This window comes from Chrysemys picta, chromosome 2 (genome assembly GCF_011386835.1).
Source record: "Chrysemys picta bellii isolate R12L10 chromosome 2, ASM1138683v2, whole genome shotgun sequence".
Lineage (NCBI taxonomy): Eukaryota > Metazoa > Chordata > Testudines > Emydidae > Chrysemys > Chrysemys picta.
The window spans coordinates 33221674-33240156 of NC_088792.1; the positions used below are offsets into that span (position 1 = coordinate 33221674).

An 18483-nucleotide genomic window follows, 5' to 3' on the forward strand; every position below is an offset into this window, starting at 1 on the left:
TACCGGTCAGATGAGGGATTTCAAAACGTTCTGAAGAGTGCACAGAAGTTGGCAGAGGAACTTCACACTGAAGCTATTTTCCCACCCATTCAAGAATACAAGAGTCACTGAAGAAGACGACATTTTGATTACAAGGCACGGGATAATCCCATAAGAGACCCCCAAACAACAATTCAAAGTTGAATTTTTTTAACCAGGTGCTAGATTGTGCAATACAGTCAGTTGAAGAATGTTTCATGCAGCTCAAGGAACGCAGCAGTGTATTTGGGATGTTGTATGATATTCCAAAACTCCTCATTATACCTGAAGAAGACCTACACCAGCAATGCAGGGCACTAGAGACAGTGTTGACACATGATGACATGCGCGATATTGATTCGAGTGATTTAGGTGATGAACTGAAAGCCCTTTCAAGATACATTTCAGCAGGATCAACTCCAAAAGCTGTTCTGGAATATATGTGCACAAATAAGATGACCACCCTCTTTCCAAATGCTTTTGTTGCTCTGCACACACTTCTAACACTTCCCAGTGGAGAACACAGCTTCTCCAAACTGAAGTGAATAAAAACACATCTACGCTCCATAATGACACAGGAGAGGCTCGTCGGCCTTGCAACCATCTCAATAGAGCATGAGCTGGCCCAGATTGTGGACCTTCAGGAAGCAGTTCAAATCTTCGCAACCAAGAAGGCATGGAAAGCACCACTTTGATTATTCAAACAGATAAAAATGCCAGTGTTTACTATGCAGACAAGAAAAGTTACATTTGCTGTTCAGGCATTTGAAAGTTAAGTGTTAATTAAAATTTTTGAACGAGGCATTTTAAGTTGTTAGTTCTCCTTTATTGGGATTGGTAGCAGAGCAGTACCATGAAAGGAGTAGAACAGGAAGAAGGCAGAATTGAGACCTTTCAAAGTTTTGGCCCAAGCAAGGGGGCATCATTTGAGCTCCCTGCCTCAGGTGCCAAAATGTGGTGGGCTGGTCCTGTTCTCCCTCCTTGAAAAACTCCAAAAGGGAAAAGAGAAACAGGGTTTAAAACACTCTCCAATGTTAAGATGCAAATGAATGAGGGGATGGAGGAAGAAATAAGTTGATACTGGACAGAAAAAGAAAGCTGATGTTAATAGCTTGGAATATTCAAAAATATGTACATATTCCTCTATTTGAAAGAGAACAGTGGAGTTTTATCGTGCTTGAAATGGGAAAGAGTCACACAGAGTTATGGCAGTGGTTAGATACTGAGGAATCATGTCAGAAAAATGAATGGGAGTATATATCTCAGGAATTCATGGTGGTTTTCCTTCCTGTATCAGACTATAAAGACAATATGTAGAAGAGACATTTTCTGGGAGTAATTCCATGTAAAATTCCAAATCAAGGCTGTAATGTTTATGTTTAACATGAATTTGTATCCATAAGTAAGAGAGCTCAGCATGAGAACTAAAATGTAACTGAGGCCTTTCTGTAAAATAAATTGAAAATAAGTTTCCCATCATTAAGGAAAAACAGAACTACTTCTAAAGTGTAAATGGAAAACTGTCACAAAAAGTTTCAGGCACTCTATATGGAAGTTATAACTTCCCATACTGCAGACAGAGTTAAACAATAATTCCTTATCTGAAGAGACTTATTTTCATGCAAATCCTGAATATATAAGTCATCTGACACATATGGTATGTCTACATTGCAATTCAAAACCCACAGCTAGTCGGAGCCAGCTGATTTGGGCTCACGGGGCTTGGGCTAAAGGCTGTTTAATTGCAGTGTAGACGTTTGAGCTCAGGCTGGAGTCCGGGCTCTGGGACCCTGTACGGTGGGAGGGTTCCATAGCTCAGGCTCCAGACCGAGCTCGAATGTCTACACTGCAATTAAAGAGCCTCTTAGCCTGAGTCAGCTGGCATGGGCCAGCCGCGGGTGTCTAATTGCAGTGTAGACATACCCTTAAAGTCCAGCTTTGGCCACAAAGATTTACATCATAATACTAGTCCATTAAATAGGAATGGGCAGTGGTGCTCATAGGCTTGAGACAGACAGGTTAAGCAGTGCAGAAGAAAGTGAGATGCACAGTGATTGAGAAGAGCCACTTAAAAATGACCCCAACTTCTTGGATATGACAGTCTCCACAAGATGCCAATGGCTGTGGCCAGATCAACTGACTTTAATGTTAGTGCTTGCAAATAAAACCCAGATGAGCCTGGAAGGACAAAAGCAGACTGCTTATAGAACAGTAACTCTGGAGAAAGAATCTTTCATCAACATCACAATGGCACTGAATGGTGAGATTTAAATAAAAGGTCAAATATAAGGAATGCACAGCCAAAGCTGTTGAAGACCTACCTCAGAGAACAAGTACCATGAACAGTATTACAGTTAACTAGATATACTGTTTTAGGGCTGGTCCACACTAACTCCCCAGTTCGAACTAAGATACACAACTTCAGCTACATGAATAACATAGCTGAAGTCGAAGTATCTTAGTTCGAAATACAAGGTACTTACCGCGGGTCCACACGCGGCAGGCAGGCTCCCCCGTCAACTGCACGTACTCCTCTCATGGAGCAGCAGTACCGGTGTTGACGGCGAGCAGTTCCGGGATCGATTTATCACGTCTAGACAAGAGGTGATAAATTGATCCCAGAAGATCGATTGCTTACTGCCGAACCCGGAGGTAAGTATAGACGTACCCTTAGAGAGGGATTAAAAATGATTCTGAGAATCAGTTTTAGTTAAAGATTTTCAAAGCCACATGTCAAACAACCAACCTACTAGATTTGGATGGATAATCACCCACCCATTTATTTCAGACTGGCAAAGGGGATTGTGAATTCTGGATCACCTTGTTGGTGTCACTAGGCATAGCTACCAGGTAACTCGGGGGAGTGGAAGGCCACAAGTGCCGATGAAACTCCCCTGCTCTGGGTCTAGGTGAGCCACAGTAACTCCATCTTGTGAACTTTGACCTACCTCCATGCTAACAGCTTAAAAAGCAGAAATGTAATGGTCAGCTTTTTCTAGCAGACAGCTGCAGTTTCGTTCACACTAGCAAAACTTTTAGAGATAATGCGGAGGAAAAGGGGGAGGGAAAGACTGCGTGTGCATGAACCTACAAGGTCGAAGATAAGCATACGGACGGGAATCTTTCTAACTGTAACTGCTCGAGGAGGGAGGGGTAGGAGGGGTAAGAGGGAGTAACAGAACAAAGGCTTACACACAAACAGCTTGGAATATAAAAGGGAAAATTTGCTTGTATGTGCTGCGCTTGATTTGAGACATGCTGGTCTCCTAGTGCCTATTCAGAGCTCTTGAATAAGCTTGGTTTGCTTTTCCACCCTGGTGTGTCTATTGGTGCGGCGCACACCGGGGAACGAACCCTGTTGCCCCCTTGGGGCCCATTTGGGCCGGCAACAGTTTTGGCGCCCAACGTGGGGCTCGAGGCTGAAATTTAGCCTTGCCCGGATCCCTCCTGGAGGCCGACGGATTACGGCAACGACTGACACCCAGCACGCACCGGTGACTTCATTGGAGGCCTCGGCTGAGACGTGGTGTGATTGACCCCGGAGGGCACAATGGTGCAACGCGCTTGAGTAGTGGAGAAGCAGTTGGGGGCGATGGTGAGGAACCGGACCCTTGGATAAGGTAGGAACAGTCCAGTGGGGACTTTACCAGTGTCTCCCTGGAGTATTGGGCAGGGACAGAGTACTCTAGGCAGGGCAAGGTGTACGCCCTTAGAACGCATTCTGGTGAACTGGAAAGTGTTTGGATCGGATCCGTTGATTAGAAGTAAATTAAAAAGATTCTGTACAGTAGACTGGCCTCAGTATCAACTAGAGTGCCAGGAAAGGTGGCCACCGGAAGGATCACTTAATTACAACACAATCCTTCAGTTACTTTTGTTTTGTCGGCGAACAGGTAAATGGAATGAACATCTCTATGCGTATACATTTATGATGTTAAGAAATAGGCCTGATATTTTGCTAGGGTTACCATACGTCCTCTTTTTCCTGGACATGTCTGGCTTTTCGGCACTCAAACCCCTGTCCGGGGGGAATTGCCAAAAAGCCGAACATGTCCGGGAAAATGGCGGCTCTGCTCCTCCCCTGACTCTTCGGCTCTGTTTAAGAGCCGAGCTGCCCGAGCGCTATGGGCTTCAGGCAGCCCCCTTGCCTCCGGACCCCAGCCGCTGGCCGGGCACTTCCCCTCCCGGGCTCCGGCGGCGCAGGGTCCGGAGGCATGGGGGCTGCCTGAAGCCAGTAGCGTTGGGGCAGCCCGGCTCTTAAACAGAGCCGAAGAGTCAGGGGAGGAGCAGAGCCTCCAGCCGCGGCAGCTCTGCTCCTCCCCGACTCTTCGGCTCTGTTTAAGAGCCGAGCGCTACGGGCTTTGGGCAGCCCCCATACCTCCGGACCCTGCGCCGCCGGAGCCCGGGAGGGGAAGTGCCCGGCTGGGGGCGCAGGGTCCGGAGGCAAGGGGGCTGCCCGAAGCCCAAGCGCTACTGGCTTCACGGTTTGCCGGGCAGACTCCAGACCCTGCGCCCCTGGCTGGGCGCTTCCCCTCCCGGGCTCCAGCTGCGCTGGGGAAGCGCCGGCCGGGGGCACAGGGTCTGGGGGCTGCCCAGCAAACCGTGAAGCCGGTAGCGCTCGGGCAGCCCTTTCCGCGTGGCCGGGAGTGGGAGGGAGGAGGGGCGGGGCTGGGGGTGGGAAATGGGCGGGATATGGTAACCCTAATTTTGCACAAGTGTCATTTGACTCCGACAGACTCGGTAGTACCTGCTGCTAATCCTCAGAACCCCCCCCCCCACAGTTGTAATGGCAGAATCAGTGTCCCCTTCGGCTCCAGCACCCCCACAGGCTCCAGAGAGTACCCCCTCAGTGGGATTGTATCCGTTGATTACTGAGAATGTGGTAGCCCGTCCAGGAACACAGGATTGTGCAGCCCAGATTGTGCCAGTGTATTCTCATGTTCCTTTTAACCCAGTGCACCTAGCTGCCTTTAAGGCAGAAGCAGGGGAATTCTCAACGAATCCAAGAAAGTTTATTTCAATCTTTAGAGGATGTCTAGCAAGCCATAAGCCTAACTGGGATGATTGCAATATACTAATGAGAACCTTGTTGTCTAAGGTGGAGTGGACTCAGGTTATAGCCAAGGCTAGGGAAGAGGCACAGCAAAGGCATAATGAGGACAGAGAAGGCAAGCCCCTGCCTGAGATCGCTGTCCCTACAGCGGACCCCCAGTGGAACCCAAATGAGGAGAGGGATTGAGGATGCTTAACTCCTATAAGGAACTGCTTATGTTTGGCCTCCGGCACTCAGCTGTCAGACATAACAATTGGGCCAAGCCGTATGAATTAATCCAAGAATCAAAAGAGAGTCCAGTGGCTTTCCTGCAGTGTATTCGGGATACCATCAGGCAAACTAATAATGCAGACCCAGATGATCAGGCAACTGAGGCAATTATAAAGGGTATCTTTACCAGCCGTACGGCCCCTGATATTAAAAGGAAACTGTAGAAAAAGGAGGATTTAATGGGAATGTCTATGGCTCAGATTTTGGAGACTGCAAATAGGGCTCATACCCTTAGAGAAGGAGAGAAGGAAAAAAGGCAAGTGAAAATGATGGTAGCAGCAGTGCAGGCCGGCGGCAGAGGAAGGTCACAGAAAGGTGAAAGGGGCTGGGGAATGAGAGGTCGTGGTCGTGGGCGCCCCAGTCCCCAGGACAGGCGCCTGGGTCACAATCAGTGTGCCATATGCCGAAAGGAGGGACATTGGAAAAATGAGTGCCCTGAAAGGGAATGTACCCCTATGATGGCAGCGGAGGATCAAGACTAGGGGTGTCAGGGGCGACGGACCATCCTGCCCCCGAAACCTCGAGTAAAAATGAGGGTGGAAAATTTAGAAATAGGTTTTTTAGTAGACTCTGGAGCAGCAGGACCGCTGTAAATCAACCCCTTCAGCTGCCAGTGGCAGACTCCCTCACTGTGGTGGGAGCCACAGGGAAAGGAACTAAGTGCCCAGTGTATGCCCCAGCGGAATGTGCTCTGGGAAACAAAACTGTATCTCACAAGCTGGTTTACCTCCCTGATTGTCCAACACCCCTACTAGGACGGGACTTGCTTTGTCACTTAGGTGTCACCCTGCATTTCACTCAAGATGATATAACTCTCACCTTACCCCCTGAGAATGCTTGGATAATGACCCTTGCAGTTGAACCCTCAGCCATGCAAGCCCCAGAGTGCGAGTGGGAAGACCAGGTGTATTCCCTTGTCTGGGCATCAGGGGTCCCAGGGAAAGCAACCCGTCAAACCCCTGTTCATATTCAGCTTCTCCCAGGAAAAAGCCCAGTGCGAATCAAACAGTATCCAATTAAGAGGGAAGCCAGAAAGGGACTGCAAGAGACTATAGATCGGTTTCTAGAGTATGCTGTACTACGAGAATGCCAGTCAGGTTGGAACACCCCCATTCTACCCGTGCAAAAGCCCAGTGGCTCGTACAGGACCTCAGGGCAGTCAATGAACGGGTTAAGACTCTGCACCCCCGGTTCCAAACCCATATACACTGTTGGCCTCTATAGGGGGGGCAGTATACCCATTTCTCGGTCCTAGATTTAAAAGACGCTTTTTTCACAATTCCAGTCGACGCCCAATCTCAGGAGATATTCTCCTTCGAGTGGGAGGACAACAGAAGGGTTAAAAAGCAGTTTTGCTGGACAGTATTGGCCCAGGGATTTAAAAATTCCCCCACTCTGTTTGGCCAGGCTCTGGCCAGAGACTTGGAGGAGTGGGACAATGAGAACAAAGCCCTGCTCCTGCAATATGTAGATGACTTGTTAATTGCTGCTGTGGGTCTAATCCCTTGTCTCAAAGCTACTGTGAGTCTCCTGAACTTTGTTGGACTCCGAGGATACAGGGTAGCTCGAAGCAAGGCTCAAATTGCACTCTCTGAAGTACAGTATCTGGGATTTCACATAAGGCAAGGAGAAAGGCGGCTCTCAAATGACAGAAAGGAGGCTATCTGCCAAGTTCCTATCCCTAGCAACCATAAACGGCTCAGAACATTTCTGGGCATGGCAGGCTTTTCCAGAATATGGATCCCAGAGTTTGGACTGTGGGCTAAACCACTGTATGAATGTGTTAAGGGAGTGGATCATGACCCCTTTCACTGGTCCCCAGAAGCGGACAGGGCATTTAAAATCTTGAAAAGGAAGCTAATGAAAGCCCCAGCCCTGGGTCTGCCAGAACTTTCTAAGCCATTCCAACTGCATGCGCATGAAAGGAAAGGGATAGCCCTGGGAGTGCTTACTCAGCTATTAGGTACCTGGAAACGTCCTGTGGCATATTTCTCTAAACAACTGGATCAAATTGCAAAGGGGTGGCCAGCATGCTTGAGGGCGGTCGCAGCCACTGCCCTAGTGCTTGGAGAAGCTGAAAAACTAACACTGGGAGGAACTGTGTAAGTGTATATTCCCCATATGGTTCAAGCCCTGCTGGATACTAAGGGTGGTCTTTGGCTCACACAGGCTCGGGTTGCTCGGTACCAGGCAAAACTGTTAGGGAATCCTGAAGTTACCCTGAAAACCTCTCCCTCCCTTAATCCAGCTACCCTGCTACCAGAAACAGAAAAGCAGGAACATGACTGTCTGGAAATCATAGATGCCCACTATTCTAGCCGCCCAGATTTAAAAGATCGACCACTCCCAAATGCTGACTTGGAATGGTATACCGATGGCAGTAGTACCGTTGTGGATGGGCAAAGGAGAGCGGGTTATGCTATTGTGACTCTTCATAATACTGTGGAAGCTGAGAGTTTACCTGCTGGGACATCTGCCCAACTTGCTGAACTAGTGGCCCTGACTCGTGCACTCGAGCTGGCAAAAGACAAATGGGTTAATATCTTTACTGACTCAAAGTATGCTTTTGGGGTATTGCATGCTCACGCTGGTCTGTGGAAGCAAAGAGGGATGCTAACAGCCCAAGGTTCTCCGGTTAAGCATGGGTCTCAAATTCTCCAGCTGTTAGAAGCAGTACAACTCCCCTCAGCAGTAGCAGTGGTGCATTGCAAAGCCCATCAAAGGGAAGATCAAGATATAACTAAGGGCAATGCCAGAGCAGACAGGGAAGCCAAGCGCGCTGCTACCCTAAAATCACCAACAGAGGAGAATGCCCAAATGCATGCCCTCATCCCATCAGTAGGTGAGCTTGCAGCTCCTCAGTACTCCCATGATGACAGAAACCTGGCTGACAGACTCGGTCTCCAGGAAAAGGAGGGATGGCTTTATTCCACAGGGGGAAAAATCCTCCTGCCCAAGGGCCTGATCCGACCAGTGTTGCAGAAACTGCATCAAACCACCCACGCAGGCAGAGAGGCTCTTACCCAGCTTATGAATAAATATTTTCTAACCTTTGGACTTAAACCCCTAGCGTCACAGGTTCAGGCTAAATATTTAATCTGCCAAAAGAACAACCCTCGACCAGGAGTAGCAGTGTTGCCAGCCACTCTGGAACCTACCCCAGGCCCAGGATTGGTGTGGCAAATAGACTTTACTGAGTTTCCCAGGACCCAAGGGTACAGGTACCTCCTCGTCCTGGTGGATCGATTCAGTGGATGGCCTGAAGCCTTCCCATGTCGTAACAACACTGCCAAAACGGTGGCTCTTAAGTTTGTCAAGGAGATCATTCCTCGCTTCGGACTTCCCCAGTGGATGGAATCTGATAACGGAACACACTTCACATCTCAAGTTGTTCAAAAGATATCAAGTGCTCTGCAAATCCCCTGGAAGCTCCACACACCATGGCGACCACAAGCCAGTGGAGTAGTGGAACGCACAAATCAGACACTCAAGCGACACCTCTCAAAGGTCTGTCAGGAGGCCTTCTCTTAGGTGGCCTGATACTTTGCCCCTTGTGTTACTCCGCATTCGTGCTCTCCCCAAGGGCAGGTTAGGGCTTAGTCCCTTTGAGATTATGTTTGGAAGGGTATGGCCTCTAAATGGTACACCGGTTCTGGCAGGAGAGTGGGAAATGGGGTGTGGTTTTTTGTCTCAGTACATGTGCTCTCTATCTGCTGTTCTTTCTTCTCTTCACAGATACACCAAAGATTCACAGCCTCTTCTGCTGGATGCCCCGGTTCACTCCTTACAGCCTGGTGACTCCATTCTCATTTGGACCTGGAAGGACGAACCTCTCCAAGAGAAGTGCTTGTCTCCCACACAGCAGCAAAGGTCGAAGGATACAAGAACTGGATTCATCACTCTCAACTGAAAGCAGTACCCACTCCTGAACAGTGGACTGTCCAGCCTGCAGAGAAGACTGCCAGCGACGATTTGGGACTTAAGCTGTTATTCAAAAGACAGTAAGGGTAGCTGGGAATGCCTGGTGATCTCTCTGAACAGCCACAGTGCATTCTCCGCGAAAACCCTGAGCATTGATTCTATCTATTCACAGTAGGCCGACCTAACCTATGGTCTTGGTCCTTTTATTTTTTTGATTTGTTTGGTATCAATAATTCTTATCTTCTGGGCATTTGGGTTGTTGAAATTACAATATGGATTCAGGTTTAGGGTCTCTCACAACATTCCTTTTTGTCACAGAAGTAATCCTTCTGTTACCTACTGTTTCACCCACATCGCATGCAGGATGGGGAGCCATCCCTGCAGATATGGCTACCAATACCTATGAGGCCCTAAAAATTGCCTTTGCCCATGAGTTCAATCTCTCCCACTGTTGGATATGTGCCCAGACTCCCCACCATTCAGCTGGATTACCCTGGAGAGTAGTTCCCCAAAATTGGTCAGACTTTTGTCAAAGGTGGATGGTTACCAGCAGTAGCACCTCTGACAATTTAAGTTTGCGATCTAACTATACTGCGGAAGCTTCTTATGGCCTACACAATGGCTCTTGGAATTCCCACTATAGTAGCACTCTTAAGCCCCAGCCCATTCGTTTACGCTCTCCACCCACTGGTCTCATGTTTTCAGCAAGCCAGTACAAGTAATCAGACCTGGTTTGCAGGCATTAGTACATGTAGATTTTATATTGGTCCTGGTATAAGTCTCACTATTCCTTTACTAAATGCCACCGATTGGCAAACCGGCACTGCATTGTTTGCCCTTTCCCCACAAGCCACCCTACGGGACCTACAAGGTAACAATGGAAAGGCTAGTTATGGTGAAGCATTCTGGGTTTGTGGTAATAGTGCCTATAAATGGCTTCCTCGTGGTTGGCATGGTAGCTGTTACAAAGGCTATCTCGCTCCTCCCCTCCGTGTTCTAACCCAGGCTCCCTCAGGTCGCCCTAGGTACCATCGGTCCTTGAGAGCTACCATTGAACCCATCGGAGGAGACAGGTTTGGGATGATATTCCTCCCTACCTATGGGGTGGGACGGCTAACCCAACTCTACAGGAGACTTTCTAAATTTCTCACTCAGTTTGCCAATGATACCCTGGCCATAGAGAAAAGCATAAGTTCTGAGCTGTATCAGCTTCGATTGCTGGCTCTACAAAACCGCCAGGCCCTAGATTATGTATTAGCCTCACGTGGCAGGGTCTGTGCCCTTATTGGAGAAGAATGTTGTACCTATGACCCAGAGTTTTCACAGGATATTAACAAGCATATCTTGTCAGCCGAACAGGCCTTAAACCAGTGGAAGGCCCAGGAAGGGGAACCCACTATTTTTGATTCCCTTTGGGGTTGGTTACCTAGTCTAGGAGGACTAGGGGGAGGCATTGTTCACATCTTGCTTACAGGTGTTGTGATGTTTTGTTCTCTTTCTTTTGCTCGCTTGCTGTAAAGTGCTCATACGTAAGATTTGTACCTCCCATTCCCCAGAAGTTCCTTTATATTCTCTCACTGATGATCCCAATTGCATGGAGCTTAATCGCATTTTGTCTTTCGAGCATGAGAAAACTCTGTCAAAGGTTTGTTGAATGTTCTCAAAGGAGGGATGTTGGTGTCACTAGGCATAGCTACCAGGTAACTCGGGGGAGTGGAAGGCCATATGAAACTCCCCTGCTCTGGGTCTAGGTGAGCCACAGTAACTCCATCTTGTGAACTTTGACCTACCTCCATGCTAACAGCTTAAAAAGCAGAAATGTAATGGTCAGCTTTTTCTAGCAGACAGCTGCAGTTTCGTTCACACTAGGAAAACTTTTAGTGATAATGCGGGGAAAAAGGGGGAGGGAAAGACTGCGTGCGCATGAACCTACAAGGTCGAAGATAAGCATACGGACGGGAATCTTTCTAACTGTAACTGCTCGAGGAGGGAGGGGTAGGAGGGGTAAGAGGGAGTAACAGAACAAAGGCTTACACACAAACAGCTTGGAATATAAAAGGGAAAATTTGCTTGTATGTGCTGCGCTTGATTTGAGACATGCTGGTCTCCTAGTGCCTATTCAGAGCTCTTGAATAAACTTGGTTTGCTTCTCCACGCTGGTGTGTCTATTGGTGCGGCGCACACCGGGGAACGAACCCTGTTGCCCCCTCGGGGCCCATTTGGGCCGGCAACAACCTGATATGTCATCCAGCTCAGATGACTGACTAGAGTAAGAACAGACAGGTTACCAAAATGAACGACAGACAGGCAGAGAGTGATAGACCAGTAAGACCACTCATGAAGCAGGATACTGAAAGGCCCATCAGCTCCTGCTCTATAAACCAAGGCCCCAGTCCTGCAATCCAATCCATTATGGCAGATCCTCTTCCCTGTGTGGAGTCCCACGGAAGTCCCCAAGGGACTACAAATACAAGATCAGGAGCCAAAGTTGCTACACAAATCTACCCTTGTAAAAGGTATGGGTCACTGTGCAGATCCTCAAGGAACTGGGGAATCTCTGTTTAAAACAATATGCAGCAGAAGTGTATTTACTGATACACTACAGTTTTTAGTAGCAGTGTGTTAAGGAGAAATATTAGCCTTTTCATAGCTAAGTTTCAAGTTTTCTTTCAAATCCAGTTTTTATTTAGGTCCCCAACATGAAACCTAAATCAATCTACTCAAAGTGTCATGGCATGATCTTATATGAGGGTAGAATTTTACTGAAAATTTTGAGAAACTGAACAAGGCATCTAGGAGACACAAGGTTTCAAAAAGGATGATCTCATTTTTGACCAATTTCCCAACTGTTGATTCATCACAGCTCCAAAACAGCTCAGTTTAGAACTCCTAAGCTTGTGTTAGTTGATCTTGGCGAGAATCTTCAACTAGTTTGTTGGCAGAATTATTTAAGTAAAAATGATTTATGTATCTTTATCCTTCCAAGTACCCAAAACTTGTGTTGGATGTCTCACTACACAAGTGAAAACCACAGTTCCTGCCCCATAGAGCATACAAAGTTCAATATGACAGAGAAATGTGGGGAAGGAGAGGGCAAGAGGAAAGGATGTTAAGGGTGACAAGAAGAATGTGGTTTCTCATTGAAGAATGTATGCATCTTGACAGCTATGTTGCTTTTCTGTTGTGTTACATTCCACGGCCCTCCCCTCCCCCCCAAGGCTTCAGAGAAACAAATTTTTAGAAGGAATTTGAAGGTGACAAAGGAAAATGGCTTGGCAAACAGGACCAGGAAGGGCATACCAAGTGAAAGGAAACTGAAACAGACAACCAGGGTACCAAGGCCACTGTCAATGGCAGAACAGAGAGCGAGTATGATTGGCTCTGGAATTCTCAACTTTGTGGCTACACTTGGGCACAGAATCATATAAGAGGTGGATTCTTGTCTGACGGAGTGAGGGAGAGGGTGGAGACCTCCAGTCTGGGGAGCAAAAGGAAACTATAGGAGATAGAGAAAAGGGGAGAGGGTTGAGGGGTCAGTGGCAGCAGCCTCCATCAACACTACCTGCAGGTTCCATTGGGACACTATCACTGATCAATTTCTAAATCTAAAGAAATCCTGGAACAAAAGGCTATGTTAACTTGCAGTTAAATGATATTTACCACCTTACGGCAAGACACCCTTAATAGAATGCTGCAGGTTTCCTTAAATAATTTAATAATTAGAAAACAAGGGGTTTTGAGGCTGCACTTAAAAATAATTCCAGACACAGAAAATAAGGAAATGCAATTCAGATCTCACACCTCTTTAGCTCTGCCCACAGACCCTCCCCTAGGAGGCAATCCAATAATGCACATCAGCAACAAAAACCAGAGGGGTGATCTATGTAGACTCCCTTCCTCGTTAGATTGTTTGTACATAACTGTCACATTTAAACCAGAAGTTGTCAAACTGCTTCTTAGCAGAGCACTTTCTGGGCACAGCAACCCTGTGACAAATATCAGCAGTTGCTGCCATGGAAAGAACAATATTTAGGAAAACATCTAGTGATTTTTAACTCTCTAATATGATAAGCATTGTGTTATTTTAGGAAAAAGATAATCTCCCTGCTACACATGCTTCTTTGCCCTCCTCTCCCCAGGCACACATGCCCCTTGACAGTTCACCCTTGTCTTCCCTGCCTGCTTCTCTTCTCACAAGTAGCTTTAGTCCCTTTAGCATGTAGTTCCCCTTCTGTTTGCAGCTTCAGTTCCTAAAGACAGCTACTCTTTCCTTTCTTCCTCTTGTGTAGCAGCTGTCCCTTGTGGAAACAGGCTAACTTCTTGTTTTCAGATGTTTTACAGGCATCTAGGTTCCTCTTTGCAAGGAGCCTACATGCTTGTTTATGTAGTAGCAGCTGAAAGCAAGGCGAAGCAGCCAGCACTATACCAGCTTTCTGACCACTAGATGTCTAGGCCAAAGTGCACCTGTCTTTACAGCAAACTACTACTGCCTTCGATACATTCACATGCAAATACTAGGAAGCTAGCCTTTTGTATCTTCTTTATCACAAGCGACCATTAGCCCGAACAATCATTTGGGATTATTATTATATTCAGGGTTTCAAGGGTAACAGGGTTGCAACACTGTAAAGCTTTGTATAGCTTCTAGGGATGTCGATTAATCGCAGTTAACTCACACGATTAACTAAAAAAAAAAATCACGCTTAATCGCAGTATTAATTGCACTGTTACACAATAGAATACCAATTGAAATGTATTAAATATTTTGGATGTTTTTCTACATTTTCAAATATATTGATTTCAATTACAACACAATATACAAAGTTGACAGTGCTGACTTTATATTATTTTTTATTACAAATATTTGCCCTGTAAAAATGGCAAACAAAAGAAACAGTATTTTTCACTTCACCGCATACAAGCACTGTAGTGCAATCTCTTTATCGTGTAAGTGCAACTTGCAAATGTAGATTTTTTTGTTACATAACTGCGCTCAAAAACAAAACAAAGTAAAACTTCAGAGCCTACTAGTCCACTCAGTCCTACTTCTTGTTCAGCCAATTGCTAAGACAAACAAGTTTATTTACATTTATGGGAGATAATACTGCCCACTTCTTATTTACAAGGTCTCCTGAAAGTGAGAACAGGCCTTCCCATGGCACTTTTGTAGCTGGCACTGCAAGGTATTTATGTGCCAGTCATGCTAAACATTTGTATGCCCCTTCGTGCTTCGGCCACCAGTCCAGAGGACATGCTTCCATGCTGATAATGCTCGTTAAAACATGTGTTAATTAAATTTGTGACTAAATTCCTTGGAGGAGAATTGTATGTCTCTTATTCTGTTTCACCCACATTCTGCCATGTATTTCATGTTATAGCAGTCTCGGATGATGACCCAGCATATTTTGTTCATTTTAAGAACTTTCACTGCAGATTTGACAAAACACAAAGAAGGTAACAATGTGAGTGTGACACTACACCCCATATTCTTCATAGAAATATTGTTATATGAATATGGCATAACTAAAGTATGTTTTATGCAAGATGGGTCATGTGCGGTATCATTGGAAAGTCTCTGATTTATTGGATATGATTATCTTATTTGTATGCATGTGTCATTTCTATATCTGAAGTTAGGAATATGGACTATGTATCATTTACAAAAGTGTTTGCACCTGGGGACCACCCACCAGACACTAGGCAATCAGTCTGAATGGGCCATTAGCAAGGACAATAAGACTTTGAAGATACTAATCTCCCACCTTCCTGAGAAGCTTCCTGGGATGCTGCTTTGACACTGCAGAGTCACATGATCATGTCAACTGTACAGGATACATCTTGAACAACTGGTATTTCTCCACTGGAAGGAGGTGGGGATCAGACTAGGAAACAAAGGATTCCTGCCCGATGTAAAGCCTATTTAAGGCTGGGGAATGAATTAATCTTGGTTCTTCTCCACTGCCTCCCCGCTCAAGAAGGAAGACTGCTGAAAACACCTGAAGAAACAAAGGAACTAAGGGGGAAGCCGAGCCAAGGCGAGAAAGGTCTAGCCTATAGAAGGAATACCTGGAGATTTAAACTGGATAGGACTAGCACTATAACAGCGTTTAAAAGAGAACTGGATAAATTCATGGTGGTTAAGTCCATTAATGGCTATTAGCCAGGAGGGGTAAGGAATGGTGTCCCTAACCTCGTTTGTCAGAGGATGGAGATGGATGGCAGGAGAGAGATCACTTGATCATTGCCTGTTGGTCCACTCCCTCTGGGGCACCTGGTATTGGCCACTGTCGGTAGACAGGATACTGGGCTAGATGGACCTTTGGTCTGACCCGGTAAGGCCGTTCTTATGTTAACTGCAAGCAGTGCAGTTTAGCCTCAAGAAACTCTGCAACCTGCAAAAAACATTTAGGGTGAGAATTTGCTACTATTAACCAGTCAATTTAGTGCATTAAGCTTAGTTTGCGTGTTTTGCTTTGTTTGCTCAATCTGCTTTGATCTGTTTGCTATCCCTTATAATCACTTAAAATGTATCCTTTGTAGTTAATAAACTTGTTTTGTTTTCTAAAACCCAGTTTGTGCAATTCATAACTGGGGTGAGGCGGCGGGGGGTGTGTGTGTGTTAAAAAGCTGTGTATATCTTCCTCCACGTTGAGAAAGGGAGCGAATTGTATAGATCTCTATACAGTGCAAGACAATATAATTTTGGGTTTACACTCCAGAGGGTGTATGCACTTGAGAGCTGGGCAATCCCTGAACTGAGTCTTCCCACACACAGCTGATTGCAGACTCTGTGTGATTCTAAGGCTGGGTGTGTCCCTACCTGTGTGTGTGCTAGAAAAGGCCTGAGGGCTGGGCCCATCAGGACAGGGTGAGGGAGCCCACACTGGTGGAGTGGGTGGGCTCAGTGGGACCCGAGTACATCAAGTGGCACCCTGAAAGGAGGGGGCAACCCGTCACAGTGAGATTTCTACAGACAGCTACATCATTCGACCCCAGGTTTAAGAATCTGATGTGCCTTCCAAAATCTGAGAGGGACAAGATGTAGAGCATGCTTTTGGAAGTCTTGAAAGAGCAACACTCCAATGCAGAAACTACAGAACCCAAACCACCAAAAAAGAAAATCAACCTTTCTGCTGGTCGCATCAGACTCCGATGATAAAAATGAACATCCGTCGGTCCGCACTGCTTTGGATGGTTATTGAGCAGAACCCGTTATCAGCATGGACACATGTCCCCTGGAATGGTGGTTGAAGCATGAAGGGACATATGAATCTTTAGCACATCTGGCATGTAAATATCTTATGACGCCAGCTACAACAGTGCCATGTGAACACCTGTTCTCACTTTCAGGTGATATTGTAACCAAGAAGCAGGCAGCATTAGCTCCTGCACATGTAAACAAACTTGTCTGTCTGAGCGACTGGCAGAAGAAGAAGTAGGACTGAATGGACTTGTAGGCTGTAAAGTTTAAAATTGTTTTATTTTTGAATGGGGTTTTTTTGCATATAAGTCTACATTTGTAAGATCAACTTTCATGATAAAGATTGCACTACAGTACTTGTATGAGGTGAATTGAAAAATACTATTTCTTTTGTTTTTTACAGTGCAAATAATAAAGTGAGCACTGTACACTTTGTATTCTGTGTTGTAATTGAAATCAATATATTTGAAAATGTAGAAAACATCCAAAACTATTTAAATAAATGGTATTCTATTATTAACAGTGTGATTAATTGCGATTTTTAAAAATTGCACCATTAATTGCAATTTTTTTAATCGCGCGATTAATTGCAATTAATTTTTTAATCGCTTGACAGCCCTAATAGCTACATAGTTACCATGCTCAGGGCTACAAACCTTTTTAAGGACCAAACCAAATATAAAGTAGTTTACATGCCTAGGCACAAGGAACCACATTTGCACATAAGATGTTGACACTAGTAATTACACAGGTAAAATATGATTTTAGTGGACTCCATGCCTTCAACCACAGACTAACAGCTTCTGAACGTTCATATCAAATCCTCATCAAGTCTGCTTGTTTACATGGGAATTAACTTTTAGTGCTAAGATGATGAATAAAGGAAAAGTCATTCCGTTGACAATGCATTTGTGAATCAGAAATTCATACGTGCAGATGGATGTTACTATTTTAAAAACTGTATTAATATGAAATTTATCTAATAAAGAACTTTTAACTCACATGAAGAACCTAACAGATTATAGTGGTGTCTGTTGAAATATTGTCAATATTACTTTTTAGTTTTGGTGTACAGTACAGCAATGGTTCTCAACCTTTTTGGTCTCAAGACCCGTTTGTAAACCTTGAGGACCTGGCAGGTTGTGTAAACCTGCCACAAAACACCCCCAAACTTGATGCCTCCCCCTCCTGATGTCTGTGGGAAGGAGAGGGGCTTAAAACTAGGATTCCAGATGCTCCAGCCAGATGTGAACAGCTGGGGAACCTTCCCCACTAATTGTGGGGGGATGGACAGAGAGCCAATACATCCCCCCAAAATCACACAGCCCTCCTCCTCTTGGCCCCTGGGAACAGAAGGTAAGGGGTAGGGGAAATTTGGGGGCCTGGAGGTGAAGTGGGGAGATTGAGGGCCCTGAAAAATACAGTGAAGAAGTTTTGGGGCTTCTGGGAGAAAGATACAGGGGGTAAGGGGCAGCAAGTCAATAACTCCCCAAAACCAGTTCCTCCCCTCACAGCTCATGAGGACACAGGGTAAAAGTGTGGAAGGATTTGGGGTGCTGGGGACCAGGATGGGTGGTATGGCACAGGGGAAATCATCTGGCTGCGGAGGAAAGAGTACATCAGAGGGCCAGTATTTACTGGAAAACATGACACCAACTGCTCCTTCCCAGCTCCTATTCTGGGGAGTCAGATGGGCTTGGCTCCCCACTCTAAGCATTACCTCTAGGGTCACAGCACCACCCTGGCACCTCTGACTGAGGGCGGCAGGAGAAGGGGGGGGGGGGAGAGGCATGTGACCTGGTGCATGGGATTGCAGTACCACTCAAATTTGGTCCAGTCGCTCTCCTGTCATCATGAAGAGCAGCCATGTGATCTTTTGATGCATTCTGGCAACCCAATTTTGGATCATGACCCATGGATTGACAAACGCTGCACCGCAGAAAACCCTTGTTTGTTTAGTTTAAAATGGTTAAGAAATGCCTTGAGAGCACTGCTATATGAAATTACATGGTAACTATAC

At 46.0% G+C, this 18483-nt stretch overlaps 1 long non-coding RNA gene across 1 annotated transcript in view; it reads left to right on the plus strand.

Moving 5' to 3' along the window:
* Positions 1 to 11416, plus strand: part of LOC135981273 (uncharacterized) — a 51217-nt gene extending 39801 nt beyond the window's left edge. The window contains exon 2 of the long non-coding RNA XR_010598220.1: positions 9077 to 11416. This is a non-coding gene — a long non-coding RNA (uncharacterized LOC135981273). The remainder of the gene's footprint in view (positions 1 to 9076) is intronic.
* Positions 11417 to 18483: the final 7067 nt, after the last annotated feature.